This window comes from Musca autumnalis, unplaced genomic scaffold (assembly GCF_047663935.1).
Source record: "Musca autumnalis isolate F117 unplaced genomic scaffold, ASM4766393v1 scaffold_5, whole genome shotgun sequence".
NCBI classification, from domain to species: domain Eukaryota; kingdom Metazoa; phylum Arthropoda; class Insecta; order Diptera; family Muscidae; genus Musca; species Musca autumnalis.
The window spans coordinates 179,790,571-179,810,722 of record NW_027412088.1 but is presented as its reverse complement, the minus strand read 5'-3'; positions in this window follow the sequence as shown (position 1 = coordinate 179,810,722).

Here is a 20,152-nt window from a genome sequence, read left to right as displayed (position 1 = left end):
GCAAATAGCTGTTAACATTTTTTTGCGCTAACAATATTTCCTTTGCAATTTGCCAAAAGAGAGTATAAAGGGTGCTGAGGATAGGGGCACACAACACCTGAAATCGTCTAGAATCCAACAAAGATGGATTCTTAAAGAATATTTTTGCAAGTGTACCCACACCAACAAGTGTGGATATTTAAAGAATAGAGTTCCTTAATAGAATATATGGAGCTCAATAGAGGTCCTTATTGAATAAGAGGCGATCGTTAGAGGTCCTCATCGGAAATTAACAGCTCCATAAGGGTCCGCATCGAATATGAGGAGCTCGTTAGAGGCCCTTATCGAATAAGAAGAGTTCGTTAGAGGTCCTTATCGGATTTGCGGAGCTTTATAGTGGTCCTTATCGAATATGAGGAGCTCGATAGAGGTCCTTGTTGAATAAGAGGAGTTTGTTAGAGTCCCTTATCGGATATGAGGAGTTCTATAGAGGCCCGTATCTGATATGAGGAGCCCTATAGAGGTCCTTATCGAATAAGAAGCTCTCGTTAGAGGTCTTTATCGGATATGAGGAGCTCTATAGAGGTCCTTATCGAATATGAGGAGGTCTATAGAGGTCCTTATCGAATAAGAAGCGCTCGTTAGATGTCTTTATCGGATATGAGGAGCACTATAGAGGTCCTTATTGAATAAGAGGCGCTGGTTAGGTCCTTATCGTATATGAGGAGCGAGAGGTCCTTATTGAATAAGAGGCGCTCGTTAAAGGCCTTTATCGGATATGAGGATCCTGATCCAGTATGAAGATCTCGATAGAGTCCTTATCGAACAGGAGGCGCTTATTTGAGGTCCTTATATAAGGAGCTCTATAGAGGTTCTTGTCGAATATGAAGAGCTCAATAGAGGTCCTTGTCGAATATGAGGAGCTCGATAGAGGTCCTTATGGATTGTGAAGAATTCTATAGAAGTCTCTTTAGAGGTCATTATAGAAAATAGGGAGCTCGATAGATGTCCTTATCGAATAAGAGGATTTCGTTGGAGGTCCTAATCTGATATGAGCAGCCCTATAGAGGTCCTTATCGCATATGAGGAGCTCGATAGAGGTCCTTATCGAATAAAAGGCGCTCGTTAGAGGTCCATATCGGATATGAGGGGCTCTACAGAGGTCTTTATCGAATAAGAAGGGCTCGTTACAGTTCTTTATCGGATATAAAGAGCTCTATAGAGGTCCTTATCGAATAAGAGGCACTCGTTAGAGGTCCGCATCGAATATGAGGAGCTCTATAAAGGTCCTTATCGGACAGGAGGAGCTCGATAGAGGTCGGTATTGGATATATATATATATATATATATATATATATATATATATATATATATATATATATGTGGAGCTCTAGAGAGATCTTTATCGGATATGAAGCTCTTTACAGGTTCTTATCGAATATGAGTAGCTCGATATCGCATATGAGGAGCTCGATAGAGGTCCTTATCGAATAAGAGGCGCACGTTAGAGGTTCTTATCGGATATGAAGAGCTTTATAGAGGTCCTTATTGAATATGAGGAGCTCGTTAGAGGTTCTTGTCGAATAAGAGGCGCTAGTTAGAGGTCTTTGTGGGATATGAAAAGCTTTATATATGTCCTTATCCAATATGAGGAGCTCGATAGCGGTCCTTATCAATATGAGGAGCTCGATAGAGGTCCTTATCGGATATGAGGAGCTCGATAGGGGTCCTTATCGGATATGAGGAGCTCATTAGAGGTCCTTATCGGATACGAGGAGTTCTATAGAAGTCCGTATCGAATAAGAGGAGCTCTATAGAGGTCCTTAAAGCATAAGAAGTGCTCCTTAGAGGTCCGTATCGGATATGAGGAGCTCTATAGAGATCCCTTTCCAATATGAGCAGCCCTATAGAGGTCCTTATCGCATATGAGGAGCTCGAATAAAAGGCGCTCGTTAGAGGTCCATATCGGATATGAGAAGCTCTGCAGAGGTCTTTATGGAATAAGACGCGTTGGTTAGAGGCCTTTATCCGATATAAAGAGCTCTATAGAGGTCCTTATCCAATAAGAGGCACTCGTTAGAGGTCCTTATCGTATATGAGGAGCTCTATAAAGGTCCTTATCGAATATGAGGAGCTCGATAGAGGTCGGTATTGGATATAGGAGATATATAGAGATCCTTTTCCAATATGAGGAGCTCGATTGAGGTCCTTATCGAATAAGAAGAGCTCGTTAGAGGTCCTTATCGGATATGTTGAGCTCTAGAGAGACCTTTTCGGATATGAGGCCAATCTTTATCGGATTGTTGAAGTTCCTAACGAATATCAGCAGCTCTATAGAGGTCCTTATCAAATATGAGGAGCTCAATAGAGGTCCTTATCGAATAAGAGGCGCTCGTTAGAGGTCCTTATCGGATATGAAGAGCTTTATAGAAGTCCTTATCGAATATGAGAAGCTCGATAGAGGTTCTTGTCGAATAAGAGGCGCTCTTTAGAGGTACTTATGGGATATGAAAAGCTTTATAGCGGTCCTTATCCAATATGAGGAGCTCGGTAGAGGTACTTATCGGATATGAGGGGCTCTATGGAGGTCTTTTTCGGGTATGAGGAGCTCATTAGAGGTCCTTATCGGATACGAGGAGTTCTATAGAAGTCCGTATCGAATAAGAGGAGCTCTATAGAGGTCCTTATCGCATAAGAAGCGCTCCTTAGAGGTCCGTATAGGATATGAGGAGCTCTATAGGGATCCCTTTCCAATATGAGGAGATCTATAGAGGTCCTTATCGCATATGAGGAGCTCTAGAGAGATCTTTATCGGATATGAGGAAAATCTTGATCGGATCGTTGAAGTTCCTAACGAATATCAGCAGCTCTATAGAGGTCCTTATCGAATATGAGGAGCTCGATAGAAGTCTTTATCGAATAAGAGGCGCTCGTTGGAGGTCCTTTTCGGATATGAAGAGCTTTATAGAGGTCCTTATCGAATATGAGGAGCTCGATAGAGGTTCTTGTCGAATAAGAGGCGATCGTTAGAGGTCCTTACGGGATATGAAAAGCTTTATGCAGGTCCTTATCCAATATGAGGAGCTCTATAGAGGACCTTATCGGATATGAGGGGCTCTATGGAGGTCTTTATCGGATATGAGGAGCTCTGTAGAGGTTATTATGAGACAAGAGCAGCTCTATAGAGGTCCTTATCGAATATGAGGAGCTCTATAGTCGGAGGTCCTTATCGAATAAGAGACGCTTGTTAGATATCCTTATCGGATAAGTAGCTCTTTACTGGTTCTTATCGAATATGAGTGGCTCGATATCGCATATGAGGAGCTCGATAGGTCCTTATCGAATAAGAGGCGCCCGTTAGACGTCCTTATCGGTTATGAAGAGCTTTATAGAGGTCCTTATCGAATATGAGGAGCTCGTTAGAGGTTATTGTCGAATAAGAGGCGCTCGTTAGAGGTCGTTGTGGGATATGAAAAGCTTTATAGAGGTCCTTATCCAATATGAGGAGCTCGATAGCGGTCTTTATCAATATGAGTAGCTTGATAGAGGTCCTTATCGGATATGAGGAGCTCATTAGAGGTCCTTATCGGATACGAGGAGTTCTATAGAAGTCCGTATCGAATAAGAGGAGCTCTATAGAGGTCCTTATAGCATAAGAAGTGCTCCTTAGAGGTCCGTATCGGATATGAGGAGCTCTATATGATCCATTTCCAATATGAGGAGCTCGATAGAAGTCCTTATCGGGTATGAGGGGCTCTATGGAGGTCTTTATCGGATTTGAGGAGCTCTGTAGAGGTTATTATCAGACATGAGCAGCTCTATAGATGTCCTTATCGAATATGAGGATCTCTATAGTGGGAGGTCCTTATCGAATAAGAGACGCTTGTTAGATATCCTTATCGGATAAGGAGCTCTTTACAGGTTCTCATCGAATATGAGTGGCTCGATATCGCATATGAGGAGCTCGATAGAGGTCCTTATCGAATAAGAGGCGCTCGTTAGAAGTCTTTATCGGATATGAGGAGCTCATTAGAGGTCCTTATCAGATACGAGGGGTTACATAGAAGTCCGTATCAAATAAGAGGAGCTCTATAGAGGTCCTTATCGCATAAGAAGCTCTCCTTAGAGGTCCTTTCCAATATGAGCAGCCCTATAGAGGTCCTTATCGCATATGAGGAGCTCGAATAAAAGGCGCTCGTTAGAGGTCCATATCGGATATGAGAAGCTCTACAGAGGTCTTTATGGAATAAGACGCGTTGGTTAGAGGCCTTTATCCGATATAAAGAGCTCTATAGAGGTCCTTATCGAATAAGAGGCACTCGTTAGAGGTCCTTATCGTATATGAGGAGCTCTATAAAGGTCCTTATCGAATATGAGGAGCTCGATAGAGGTCGGTATTGGATATAGGAGATAAATAGAGATCCTTTTCCAATATGAGGAGCTCGATTGAGGTCCTTATCGAATAAGAAGAGCTCGTTAGAGGTCCTTATCGGATATGTTGAGCTCTAGAGAGATCTTTATCGGATATGAGGCCAATCTTTATCGGATTGTTGAAGTTCCTAACGACTATCAGCAGCTCTATAGAGGTCCTTATCAAATATGAGGAGCTCAATAGAGGCCCTTATCGAATAAGAGGCGCCCGTTAGAGGTCCTTATCGGATATGAAGAGCTTTATAGAGGTCCTTATCGAATATGAGGAGCTCGATAGAGGTTCTTGTCGAATAAGAGGCGATCGTTAGAGGTCCTTACGGGATATGAAAAGCTTTATGCAGGTCCTTATCCAATATGAGGAGCTCTATAGAGGACCTTATCGGATATGAGGGGCTCTATGGAGGTCTTTATCGGATATGAGGAGCTCTGTAGAGGTTATTATGAGACAAGAGCAGCTCTATAGAGGTCCTTATCGAATATGAGGAGCTCTATAGTCGGAGGTCCTTATCGAATAAGAGACGCTTGTTAGATATCCTTATCGGATAAGTAGCTCTTTACTGGTTCTTATCGAATATGAGTGGCTCGATATCGCATATGAGGAGCTCGATAGGGGTCCTTATCGGACATGAGGGGCTCTATGGAGGTCTTTATCGGATATGAGGAGCTCATTAGGGGTTCTTATCGGATACGAGGAGTTCTATAGAAGTCCGTATCGAATAAGAGGAGCTCTATAGAGGTCGTTATCGCATAAGAAGCGCTCCTTAGAGGTCCGTATCGGATACGAGGAGCTCTATGGAGATCCCTTTCCAATATGAGGAGCTCGATAGAGGTCCTTATCGGATATGAGGGGCTCTATGGAGGTCTTTATCGGATATGAGGAGCTCTGTAGAGGTTATTATCAAACATGAGCAGCTCTATAGAGGTCCTTATCGAATATGAGGAGCTCTATAGTGGGTGGTCCTTTTCGAATAAGAGGCGCTTGTTAGATATCCTAATCGGATAAGGAGCTCTTTACATAGAGGTACGTATCCAGTATGAGGAGGTCGATAGAGGTCCTTATCGAATAAGAGACGCTCGTTAAAAGGTCTTTATCGAAAATGAGTAACTCGATAGAAGTCCTTGTGGAGAATGAAGAGTTCCAAAGAAGTCATTACGGAAGAGCTCGTTAGAGGTCCTTATAACATTTTTGGAGCTCTTTAGACTCCTCATAGAATATATATGAAGGTCGTTAGAGGTCATTATTGCACATGACGAGCTCTTTAGAGGTCTATATAGAACATGGAGAGCTTATTGAAGGTTCGTATAAAATATAATAAGCTCTGCGGAAAGCCCCATAGTTATTTTCGGAAATCTCCCATCCCATTTTAATAACCCTTCCAATATATAGCACCCCGGTACTTGAATAGTAGCTACCAAAGTGGAAATTATTACAAATAACATTTATATTGTAATGCAACAACGTTGACGATAGCAATGCAAACTTACACACATAAACACACACACACATTCTCTCGTCCCCTTTTAAAAAGGGAAATCACTTATTTCTTTCGATAAACGCCAAAAGGTATGCAACATTTTTCATGCAAATATCTTTTTCAATTGATAGTATTTCGAGAGAAAAAATATTTTGGCAAAAAAGAAGCACCCACATATACAAACATAAACATTTTTACGTACATATGTATGTAGTCAAATAAAATCGAAATTGTAAATGAAATGAAATCATCATCGTCAAATGGAAAAAATTGGAACATTTACTGACGATTTTAATTGAAATTTCACATTTGAATTGAAAATAATATAAGACAATTTTGTGTATAAATGTACGTACCTGTGAGCGGAACATAGCTCAGAACAAAATGGAAATGATAAACGTTATTATATTTGTTTGATTGCTTTCTATTGAGATTAAGTTGGGAGTTCTTTAACGGAGGAAGATATGGTAAAGAGAATATCTATGGGAATACCCCATGGGCAGAAAAAGGACCTCTAGAAGGTTCTTATAGGTGGGAAGCTAATCGCTGAAGGTTCTTAGAGGTGAATAGGAGCCTTCTAAAGCCTACAACTCCGTAGAAGTCATAATGGACCTTAAACATTAAGAGTTCTTAAATATTTTTTTTAATTTTTTTTTTTTTAAATATTAACACAAAAGAAACGATCACTTCTTTTCTGTCTTATACGTAAATTATCCCCTCAAAAGTTTATTTTGCTCCATAAACGAGCTCCCAATAAACAAGCTCCCACACAACCACAATCTATCCTCCTCCATTGTTATTTTCATAGAAAACTAAACAATCACAATTTCAAAGGAACCTAAAGAAGAAGAAGAAGAAGTGGAAACTGATTACAAACCACAGCATTATACCATCATTTCCTATTACTGTGGAGTGTATTTCTAATTGTTCGCACCAAGTCGTATAACTGGAGCTGCTAAAGTCGTGTAATTAAAATCCGAAGGAACAAAGGAAACAACATTTGTAACTTTCCACCGAAAAATATGTCTATATTAAAAGCAGCTGTTCCTTTTTACAGCTGCTGCACTTACTATTGTGTTGTTGTTGTAGTAGTTGTTGTTGCTGGCAACAATTGTATTTCTCATTTTATATCCTTTAAGTTGAGTTTGTTATCCTCTATTGTTCGAGTTTATCCTGGCATTTTTGTGAAAGCCATGGAGGAGGAGGAGGAAATGGTGTATGGTGTTGTTTTTAGCTGTTCATTACTTTTAACTACAAATTCCTCATTATGGTGGCCTGTGCTTTATTGTTAGATGGAGAGCTGTTATAAGAGCAACATACATATGGAGAGCTCTTAAGAGATTCAGAGCAAGAAGCGTGGATTTTTAAGGAATATACTTTCAAGCATAAATAGACCAACAAGCGTGGATTTTTTAATATTTTTTTCCAAGCACCCAGAAACCAAGAAGCGTGGATTTTTAAAGAATTTTTTCCAGGCACCCAGAGACCAACAAGCGTGGATTTTTAAAGAATTTTTTCCAAGCACCCAGAGACCAACAAGCGTGGATTTTTAAATATTTTTTTCCAAGCACCCAGAGACCAACAAGCGTGGATTTTTTAAGAATTTTTTCCAAGCACCCAGAGACCAACAAGCGTGGATTTTTTAAGAATTTTTCCAAGCACCCAGAGACCAACAAGCGTGGATTTTTTAAGAATTTTTTCCAAGCACCCAGAGACCAACAAGCGTGGATTTTTTAAGAATTTTTTCCAAGCACCCAGAGACCAACAAGCGTGGATTTTTTAAGAATTTTTTCCAAGCACCCAGAGACCAACAAGCGTGGATTTTTTAAGAATTTTTTCCAAGCACCCAGAGACCAACAAGCGTGGATTTTTTAAGAATTTTTTCCAAGCACCCAGAGACCAAGAAAAAGGCACTTTAAAAAGCCCCTGATATTCTACAACGACCCCATGTAACACCTAACAATATATTCGGACCTTTGTCAGATTCTTGCAATCCATTGGGGTTTCTACATAACCGCTAGTAATCTACTCGGACTAATATCAGCCCCTGAAAGCCGATTGGTTCATTACAGAGCTTCATATAATCCTTTATATAGCATCCCAAACTCTATTCGGACCTGTATATGCCTTTCAAAAGCCTATGAGGACCTTTAAAGAGCCCCTGATTTTCTACACCGACCTCATAAACTTTTCAATCTATATTGGCTACTCGAAGCTGCTCGACCTTCGGGCCTCTATAAAATTCTAAGAATCTATTCAGGCCTTTGCAGAACCCTTACTAATTTACTCGAACTATTATTAGCCCCTATTGAAACCTATAGGTTCATTACGGAGCCTCGTATAATCTATTCGGACCTCTTATAGCGCCTCAAAATCTATTCGGACCTCTAAATACCTTTTAAAGCCTATTCGACCCTCTAAATGCATCAATTAGGGCCTCTATAGAGCCCCTCATAACCTATTAGAACTTTTATAGATGCCCTCGTAATCTATTCCTACCTTTAAATAACATCATAGAGACCCTTCAACTATAGTGCATCCCTTTGTATAGCACGTCACAATTTATCCGGACTTCTATAAGCTACTCAGGATCTATTGTGGAAATTACAGACCTCCTCATAGTTTATTAGGACCTCGAATGTATTAGGCACATTCATAATATATTTGGACTTATATAAGCTTCGCGGAATCTACGCAATCAATTGAAGATGTCCTCATAATCTATATAGACCTCTATATAGCATATCGTTATCTATTCGTACATTTATGAGCACTTTAGAATCTATTTGGAGATTAAAAAGTTCCTCAAAACCTCTATCTCTCTAAAGATCTCCTCATATTCAATAAGGAACTCTAACGAGCTCCTCATATTCTATATGGACTTCTATCGAGCTCCTCATACTCTATAAGGACCCTATCGAGCGCTTCATATGCTATAAGTACCTCTAGCGAGCTCTTCATATTCCATAAGTACCTCTAACGTGTTCTTCATACTCCATAAAGACCTCTTACGAGCTTCTTATATTCTATAAGGAGCTCTAATGAGCTTCTCAAAATCTATAAGGACCTTTAACGAGCTTCTCATATTCTATAAAGACGTCTAAAGAGCTCCTCACACTCCATAAGGGCCTCTAACAAGCTTTTCATATTCGATAGGGAACTCTAATAACCTCCTCACATTCCCTAAGTGCCTCGATCGAGCTTCCCAAGGCCTGGATACATAAGCTGCCTCGCCTGGTTGCCTTGCTTTCCTGCTTCATTTCTGACATAACAAAAATAAAAGATTAAAGAAGAAAATGGCAACCTAGTTCGAAATTGGCTCGGCCTTCTTTATTCTTTATTCTTTTATTTTATGTTATGTCGTCACAAATGAATAAGGAAAGCAAGGCAACCAGGCGAGGCAGCTTATGTACCCAGGCCTTTATAATCGATAAGGACCACAAACGAGCTCTTCATATTCAATAAGTACAACTAACAAGTTCCTCACATTATATAAGAACCTCTATAGACTCCTCAGCTTCTATAGAGCTCCTCATATTCTAAACGGGGAGAGCTGCTCAAATTCTATACGGACATCTATAGAGCTATTCGGAAAATTACAAACCTATAAACACCTCAAAATCTATTCGACCACTTTATATAACACCTTCATAATCTATACGGACCTATGTATATAAGCTTCTCTGAATCTACGCATCATGATCTATACAGACCTCTTCATGATCTATACAGACCTCTATGTAGCACCTCTTAATCTACTCGAACCTTTTTATGTACATACTTCAGAATCTATTTGGACCTTTAAGAGTTCTCCATAACCCATAGTGAACTCTATATTTCACCTAATAATCTATATCGAAATCTAATCAGAGCTCTTTTGAATTTATTTGGCCATCAACAGAGCCCCTTACAATCTGTACGGATCTTTTTATACAAGGTGGCGCATAAGTAATCTTCCTATCAGAAAATGCTATATATGTATATATTTTTGCGATTGACAGTTCTGTTTTGACATTTGTGTAGTAAACACATGCGAAATACACGTTAATAAACAATGTTACGCTACACTGCTCCAGAACGCGGAATATTGGTGACTATTTATTTCACCAATAATCGGTCGGTGATTTTTGCACAACGTGAATTTCGTCGCAGACGTTTAGCCGCTCGCTTCGAAGAGACTGGCACAACACGAGATGCTGCCAGGCATGGCAGACCCCAGAGTATCCGTTATGCAGAGAATATTGCTGCATCGGTGCATCAGCTGTTAAATGCTAACCGCCAATCGCGCCTAACATACGATTAATCCATCCTTAATCACCACCAAGAGAAAGGTGATTTTTCATCAAAAATAATCATGAGTGATGAGGCGCTCCAGACTTCTTTTCTTGGGGCTTTTTGAAGTCGCGGGTTTATGTCAACAAGCCTTAGACTCTTTCAGCTCTTAAAGACAATATCCGCCAAGAATGTTAGGACCTATCGCCGGAAGTTTTGGCCAAAGTGATGTAAAATGCCATAAAAAGGGCTCAAACGACAATAAACTGTGGCGGCGGCCATTTATCTGATATCATATTCTCGACTTGATGTAAAAAAAATTAAAAGACCAAATAAAAATAATCCACAAGAAAAATCAAAGTTTTTCATTTTTTTTTTAATTACAGCCAAAAAACTTCGGAAGATTACTTTTGCGCCACCTTGTACTATTGAAAACCTATTCAGTCACTATGAATACCATTATAACATACACGGACCTTTGTTTTGAACCTCACAACAAACTCGGAACTCTATAAGCTACTTAGAATCTATTCGGGCCTTTACATTCGATACTCTGTTGATACCCGCAAAACCAATTTGGACTTGTACAAACTGCTCAAAAACTATCACCCAGTTACAGTTACCGCATAGTCTATTCGGATCTATATAACCTATATGGACCTCTTTTAATACTTATTGAAATCTAATCAGAGTTCCTCAGAATCTATTTGGCCAATAACGGAGCACCTCACAAGTTGCACGGACGTCTTACTTACACGAACCTCTATATTGAACCTCATACCGTACTAGGACCTCTATAAGCTTCTGAGAATCTATTCGGGCCTTTACAGATTCCCTTATAATGAATTCGGTCCTCTATAGATCCCCGCATATCTATTTTGGACCTCTACAAGCTGCTCAAAAGCTATTGCTCCATTCCAGGCCTTTATAATGTATTCGGACCTTTTTGACCTCATCATTCCGGCTTTGGAAGCGTCTCTCACCATCTGTGCGAATTTCTATATATAAACTTATAACCTTTTCATTCCTTTGTAAGACTACTTACAATCTATTCAGAACTCTAGGGGACACCGTATAATCTATTGGAATATAGATCTTTGAAACTCTATGTAGGCTTTTCGGACCTATATAAGAGACCCTCATATTTTTTAAAGATCCTCATATATTTATTTATTTATTTATTTATTCAATTCATTTTTAATACTAAAGCCTCCAAGGCCAATAAATAGTATTAACAAAAATTTTTACAACCTAAGTAGAAACTTATAATAATTAAGAGCAAATCTCAATAAAAACAGTAATAAATGGCTCCCCAACCAAAACTACAAAAATCATAAGGAATGGAAGACCATAACAAGCAACAATAAGCAAGTTACAAAACTGTCGACAGTAGTATGTCCAACACCAATCTCCATAAATCAAACATAGTCAAAAAACATAGCAATTAACTAAAATGCAAGTATCTCTATGAGATATTGCATGCCAGCATCATAACAGTGAGTAAAGACTACAAACTACAGGAAATCGATATGATAACGGGATCATAATGTGTGATTATTATTAGGATTCCGAAAATGGTGCAAAAGTTTTAACCTAAAAGCATTATTAGATTGAGAAAATACCTTCAATTCATTAGGTAGATAGTTCCACAATCTAGCAACGCGTATGACAAATGAGTTTTCAAAGGTAGCATTGTTTATCCTGGGTATAGTTATCTGCGTATTCCTCCTAAACATTGAAAAACTAAACATATTAGCTAAAAAAGCAGGCACACCCTCCTTAATAATCTTATGAAAAGAACACACAATTCTAAGAGAAACATATTGCTCAAAACTAGATCCCAGAAAACTCACGACATAATCAGAGATATGTTCACGAGTTCTAATACCATAGGTAAAACGAACAATAGAATTAACTATCCGCTTATATCTTAAAAAAATTGCATTAATCGTACCAGACACAAGTTCTAATCCATAATTAACTTGAGGCATCAGAAGAGCATAGGCCATACGTCTTTTAACCCATGACGGAAGAAACAAATTAGTCGAGTAAAGTCTACGAATCACGGAAAACACTTTTCTTTGAATTGAATCAACATGCATTTCAAATGAAAGCTTGTTGTCTACCAAAACACCCAATATTTTATGACAGTTTACAAAACTAATTAGATTACCATCTAGATAAATATTTGGATTATAATCACGACAGCCGAAGTTAATAGCTTTTGTTTTGGAGGGATTAAAAGTCAAAAAGTTGTCTGTAGACCATTGTTTAAAACGTGTAAGACAGTTATTTATTTCACTTTCAAAAGTAACAGGACTTGCATAAGAGTCCGAATATATATATAATTTGCTTCTGACATCATATCCGGAACTAAATGGAGCTCCGGATGTTCTATTAGGACCTCCATAGAGCTCTTCGTAATCTATACTTCAATACAGCTTCATTTGATCTATTCGGACTCTATATAATCTATCCTTTAGGAACGATCATAAAAGATTCGGACCTCTTCATGAGATCTATTTGGGCCTTTACAGAACCGCATATAATCATTTCGGACATTTGGGGAACCGTTATAAAAGTTCCGGACCTCTATAGAGTCCATATCTATTTGGACCTCTACAAACTGCTCAAAAGCCATCGCTCCATTACAGGCCCTTATAATGTATTCGGACCTTTATGATCTCATCATTCCTGCTTTTGCTTATAATCAATTCGGACCTTTAGAGAACCGTTATAAAAGATCCGAACCTCTTAGAGTCCCTTATAATCTATTCCGACTCGATAGAGCTGCTCGAAATATTCTAAGCTTTAAAGAGCGCCTCCTCATTATCTATTGGTATTACCAAAGGGTTTCTTATAACTTTCTCTGAAATATATAGAGCTCCTCATAAAAATACTCTATTCAGCTCCTCATATGGTCGTATAAAGCCCTCTTAATTTATTCAGAAATCTTTTAAGCTTCGCAGAATCTGCTATCTGTCCGGTCCGCAGAATCTATTTGGATCTCTATATTGCCACTCCTAATGTATTCGGAGCTCTAAACGGCTCCTTGTAATCTATTGGAACCTCTGAATGGCTTCTTAAAACTTTCTCTGAAATGTATAGAGTTCTTCAGTATAAAGCCCTAAAAATTTACAGCTTCGCAGAACCTCCAATTCTTCCTGAAGAGCTCTGCATACTCTTTTCCGATTTCTTTAGAGCTCCACATAATCTATTTGGATCTCCATGAGGCTCCTCGTAATCTTTTCGAAATTCTTTCAAACCGATCTATTCCAAACACTATGGAGCTCTTCAAACTCTCTTCGGACTATAGAACCCATCATAATCCACCTGCATATAGTCCCTAATTAAATATTCAGACCTATATAGGGCACTTAAAAATCTATTCGAGCCGTCGGGTTCGGATAATTGTGGAGATCGGAACAGATTTTGAGGATTTCGGATTTTTTAGAACCTCTAAGAGGTCCGAATACATTGCGAGGTGCTTTATGGAGGTCAGAATAGACTTTGTGGAGCCCTATGGAGGTGAGAATAGATTTTGATGACTTGTAAGGAAGTCAAAATAGATAGAGCTTTACGGAGGTCCGAGTGGATTTTGATGACCTCTAATGAGGTCGAAATAAATTTTGAGGAGCATCATAGAGGTCATAATCGATTTTGAGGACCTCCAAGGAGTTCCGAATAGATTTTGAGCAGTTATATGGAGGTCAGAATAGATTTTGATGAGCTCAAAGGACGTCGAAATATATTTTGAGGAGCATTATAGAGGTCCGAATATATTTTGAGAACCTCTAAGGAGGTCCGAATAGATATTGAGGGCCTCTAAGTAGGTCGGAATAGGTGAGAACCATTATAGAGGTCGAAATAGATTTTGAGGACCTCTAAGGAGGTCCGAATAGATTTTAAGGACCTCAAAGTAGGTCGGAATAGGTTTTGAGGAGCATTATAGAGGTCAAAATAAATTTTGAGGAGCATTATAGGGGTCAGAATAGATTTTGAGGGCTTCTAAGGAGGTCCGAATAGATTTTTTGAGGCCTCTTAGTATGTCGGAATAGGTTTTGAGGAGCATTATAGAGGTCAAAATAGATTTTGAGGAGCAATATAGGGGTCAGAATAGATTTTGCCCCACTCTATTTCAACCTCTATGGATCTCTTCGTGCTCTACTCGAACATCTATAGAATTCCTCATATCGAGTTTTCACCTGTATATAGCCCCTCATTATACATCCAGACCTCTACAGGGCTTTTAAAAATCTACTCGGGCCATTATATCGGACATATCGGACATTTATAGAGATCAGAATAGATTTTGAGGACCTCTAAGGAGGTCGGAATAGATTTTGAGGATCATTATAGAGGTCAGAATAGATTTTTAGATCGTCTAAGGAGATCCGAATATATTGTGAGGTGTTTTATGGAGGTCAGAATAGATTTTGAGGACCTCTTAGGTGGTCCGAATAGATTTTGAGGAGCTTTATGGAGGTTAGAGTAGATTTCGATGACCTCTAATGACGTCGAAATACATTTTGAGGATCAATATAGAGGTCAAAATAGTTTTGAGGAGCTTAATGGAGGTAAGATTCGATTTGATGACCTCTAAGGACGTCGAAATGGATTTTGAGGAGCAATATAGAGGTCATAATCGATTTAGAGGACCTCTAAGGAGATACAAATAGATTTTGAGCAGATTTATGGAGGTCAGAATAGATTTTGAGTACCTCTTAGGACGTCGAAATTGATTTTGAGGAGCATTATAGAGGTCATAATCGATTTTAAGGACCTCTAAGGAAGTCCGAATAGATTTTGAGAACCTCTTAGTTGGTCGGAATAGGTTTTGAGGAGAATTATAGAGGTCAGAAAATATTTTTAGAACCTCTAAGGAGGTCTGAATACATTGTGAGGTGTTTTATGGAGGTCAGAATAGGTTTTTAGGACCTCTTAGGTGGACCGATAGATTTTGAGGAGCTTTATGGAGGTCAGAGTAGATTTTGATGACCTCTTATGACGTCGAAATAAATTTTGAGTAGCATTACAGAGGTTATAACGGAGATAAGATTAGATATGATGACCTCTAAGGACGGCGAAAGAGATTTTGAGGAGCATTATAGAGGTCATAATCGATTTCGGGGACCTCTAAGGAGGTCCGAATAGATTTTGAGCAGCTTTATGGAGGTCAGAATGGATTTTGATGAGCTCTAAGGACGTCGAAATAGATTTTGAGGAGCATTATAGAGGTCATAATCGATTTTGAGGACCTCTAAGGAGGTCCGAATAGATTTTGAGGACCTCTAAGTAGGTCGGAATAGGTTATGAGGAGCATTATAGAGGTCAGAATAGTTTTTGAGGACCTCTAAGAAGGACCGAATAGATTTTGAGGACCTTTAAGGAGGTCCGAATAGATTTTAAGGACCTCAAAGTAGGTAGAATAGGTTTTGAGGAGCATTATAGAGGTCAAAATAGATTTTGATGAGCATTATAGGGGTCAGAATAGAGTTTGCCCCACTATATTTCAACCTCAATGGACCTCTTCATGCTCTACTCGGACTATAGATCTCCTTGTAGTCTATCCGAACCTCTATAGAACTCCTCATATATAGTTCTCACCTGTATATGGTCCCTCATTATATATTCAGACCATTTTAGAGCTGCTAAAACTCTACTCGGGCATGTATGGAGCCCTTCTCGTTGTATTGGGACCTACATGAAGTGCTTTAAGTTCGATTCGGACATTTATACAACTAAGAATTTTGTACTTGAATAGGTTTTGAGGAGCATTATAGGGGTCAGAATAGATTTTGAGGACAATTATAGGAATCAGAATAGATATTGAGGACCTCTAAGGAGTTCGGAATAGATTTTGAGGACCTCTAAAGAGGTCCGAATATATTTTAAGTACCTCAAAGTAGGTCGGGATAAGTTTTGAGGAGCATTATAGGGGTCAAAATAGGGTTTGAAGAGCATTGTATGGGTCAGAATAGATTTTGAGGACCTCTAAGGAGGTCAGAATAGATTTTGAGGACCTCTAAGGAGGTCCGAATAGATTTTAAGGACCTCTAAGGAGGTCAGAATAGATTTTGAGGACCTCTAAGTAGATCGGAAGCATTAAAGAGGTCAAAATATACTTTGAGGAGCATTATAGGAGTCAGAATATATTTTTACCTACTCTATTTCAACCTCAATGGATCTCTTCGTCCTCTACTCGGACTATAGATCTCCTCGTAGACTATCCGAACATCTATAGAATGCCTCATATCGAGTTCTCATCTGTATATAGCCCCTCATTATATATTCAGACTTTTTTAGAGCTTCTAAAACTCTACTCAGGCATATATGGAGCCCTTCTTATTCTATTGCGACCTATATGAAAAACACTTCGATTCTGATATTAATAGATCTACGAATTTTCTACTTCTATACGGATCTTTATAGAGCTCCTCAAATTCTTCTTGAACCTCTACATGTCATTTCTCAGCATTTCAAACTCTTCGACGATATCGTTTTTTTGTCAAGTTTGTGTTCGGAATTCTTTCTTTCAACCAAAAACACGGTCCTGCTCTTTTGTCACTTTCATTCATCACTTTATGAAAAACCATCATAGAAACGACAAGAACAACAACATCAACAATATTGAAAAAGATTTGTTTTTTTCACTTTCCTTCTCAAAAAATATGTTATAGTTCGTTGGCTGTGTTGCCTGCAGAACGTTATGTGGCAACAACAATGACAGCAGCAGCGTCTGGGCATTATGTGTGAAGTGAAGCAAACAGATAACATCACAACACTGATGACACTAACAACACTAACACAATACAGCGGAAACCCAAACTAGCAACTCATTGTTTGTTACTGCAACAATATCCAGCTATTCAGTCAGTGAGCCACTTAGTCAGCCATCCCAGGCAGCCATCCAGCACCACCCAGTCAGTCAACTAACCAGCCAACAACCAACCAAACTATATTGTGACAATATTGCAAACGTTTCAAAAATCTGTTAGCCGGAAATTTTCGTATGGATTTGTGTCACATGAAGGACGTACGCACACACACACACACCCCAGCACACATGTTTTGTGTGACTGAAGAGAGCAGATGCGGTCTTCACATCTGTGACAGCAGCAAAACAAGTGTTGTCGTTGCTCTTATTTTTCCAAGTGTTCAAGTGGGTATTGTTGGCGTTTTTTGTTGTTGTTGTTGCTTTTGTTATCATTACATTATGGCATCTTGGCTAGGGATTTAGGGAAGAGCTGCTGAGGGGTTGTTACTTGATGAATATCGCTAAATAAACATATTTTACACATAATTTAAATTTATTTGTGGATCTATGCATGCAGCGAAAATTGTGTGGGATCTATTTTTTTGTTTTGTAGTTATAAGGAGGAGCTTTTTAGCGAAATTAGTTTGCATAGCTGGGTGAGATAATTTTAAATCTTTAGGGTATATAGTTGGGGATAACAAAGAAATGAAGAATACTTTTTGGCTGTTGAAGTTTGAGGGAGAAGAATAATGCTAGCTTAGGATCAAAAAGTGTTTTCTGCAGAGATCCCAACTCATAATAAAAGCTCTGTGAGGTATGAAAACATAATATATAGTCCTTTCGAGCTCCAGAAATATATAGGAAAGCCCCAACGAACAAGGAGAAATGCTGAATGGGAACTCTTTAGAAGCCACACGTAAGCTCCTCAAATCACGTGTGGCTTCTAAAGAGTTCCCATTCAGCATTTCTCCTTCTTCGTTAGGGCTTTCCTATATATTTCTGGAGCTCGAAATAAGCTTTCGTAGGATTAAATAAGCTTTTTTCTTTAGATGTCCTAATTCATAATAAAAGCTCTGGAGGTATGAAAACATAATACAAAGTCCTGTCAAGCTCCAGAAATATATTGGGAAGCCCTAACGAAGAAGGAGAAATGCTGAATGGGAACTCTTTAGAAGCCACACGAGATTTGAGGAGCTCTATATGGCACAGAAAAAGAAGATTTGGAGCAGCTATATAGAGATCCAAATAGTTTTCGAGAAGCTTTAGAGAGGTTCGAAGCTTGAGAGAGGTTCGAATAGATTTTGATTAGCCTTAAAGAGGTTAGAATGGTTATCAAGGACCCCTATAAGGCCCAAATAAGTTTTGAGGAGCCTTGTACAGGTCAAAATTGAGTTAAAGAACCTTTGAGAGGTTCAAATCCATTTGAGAGGCCTTATAGAGGTCGTAATACATTTTGAGGATTTCTAGGGATTCAAATAAATTTATAGAGCCTTATAAAGGTTAGAATACATTTTTTGGTCCGCTCAGGAGGACCAAATTTTGAATTTTGAAGACCTCTAAGAAATCCGAAGAGTAGAGTGTAGAGCCTTGAAGAGTTCAGAGTTGATTTGTAGGACCTCTGATGAGTCCCGAATATGTTTTGAGGAGCCATGTAGAGGCCAAAATAGAGTTAAGAGACCTCTGTGATTTTGAGGATCTCTAAGGGATTCAAATAGATGTTGAGGTCCTCTTAGGAGTTCCAAATAGAAGGTTCTCTAAGATATCCAAAGATATTTTGAGGATATATGATGAGGTCAAAATGGATTTAGAAGGCCTTTAATGAGGCCCAAATATATTTTTAGGAGCCTTGTAGAGGTCAGAATAGAGTTAAGGTACCTCTAAGTGGTCCGAATCGATCGGAGAGGTCTTATAGAGGTCGGAATAGATTCTGAGGATTTCTAAGGAATTCGAATAGGTTTGTAGAGCCTTCGAGAGGTCAGAATACATTTTAAGGTCGTCTTAGCAGGTCCAAATAGAATTTTGAAGACCTCTAAGGAAGTCCGAATAGATTTAGAGAATCTACAAACAGGTCAGAAGAGGACCTCAAAAGAGGTCCGAATATATTTGATGAGCTTTATAAAGGTCTGAATAGATTTTGAGGAGCCTTTTATAGGTTAGAATATATTTGATGAGCCAAGAGGTCAGAATAGATTTTGAGGACCTCTAAGGAGGACTGAATAGATTTTGACGACCTCTAAGGAGGTCGGAATAGATTTTGAGGACCTCTAAGGGGATACCAGAATATATACCAGAATATATTGTGAAGACCCCTAAGGAGGTTCGAATAAATTTTGAGGATTTTTATGAAAGTAAGTATTAATTTTGAACAGCTTTGCGGTAGAGGTCAGGACAAATATTGAGACCTCTAAACAGGCCGAAATAGATTTTGGGTTGTTTTATTAAGGTCACAATAAATTTTGAGTACCACTAAGGAGGTGCGAATAGATTTGAGGACCTTTAAGGAGGTCCGAATAGATTTTAAGGACCTCAAAATATGTCGGAATAGGTTTTGAGGAGCATTATAGAGGTCCAAATAGATTTTGAGGAGCATTATAGGGGTCAGAATAGATTATGAGGACCTCTAAGAAGATCCGAATAGATTTTGAGGACCTCTAAGTAGGTCCGAATAGATTTTAAGGTTCTCAAAGTAGGTCGGAATAGGTTTTGAGGAGCATTATAGAGGTAAAATAGATTTTGAGGAGCATTATAGGGGTCAGAATAGATTCTGAGCACCTCTAAGGAGATCCGAAGGAGGAAATAGATTTTGAGGATTTTTATGAAAGTAAGTATTAATTTTGAACAGCTTTGCGGTAGAGGTCAGGAAAAATATTGAGACCTCTAAAGAGGCCGAAATAGAGTTTGGGGAGTTTTATTGAGGTCACAATAAATTTTGAGTCAAAATAGATCTTGAGGAGCATTATAGAGGTCAGGATAGATTCTAGGACCCCTAAAGGGGCACGAACAAAGAACAAAGAATCCCTAAGGAAGTCAAAATAAATTCTGAGGACCTCTAATAGATTTTGACGAGCTTTATAGACAACATTTTGAGTACCTCTAAGAAGGTCCTAATAGACTTTTAGGAGTTTTATAAAGGCAGGATATATTTTGAGACCTCTAAGGGATCGCGAATACATTTTTAGGAACTTTATGGAGGTCAAATTAGATCTTCTTCACTATAGAGGTCAGAATAGATTTTGAG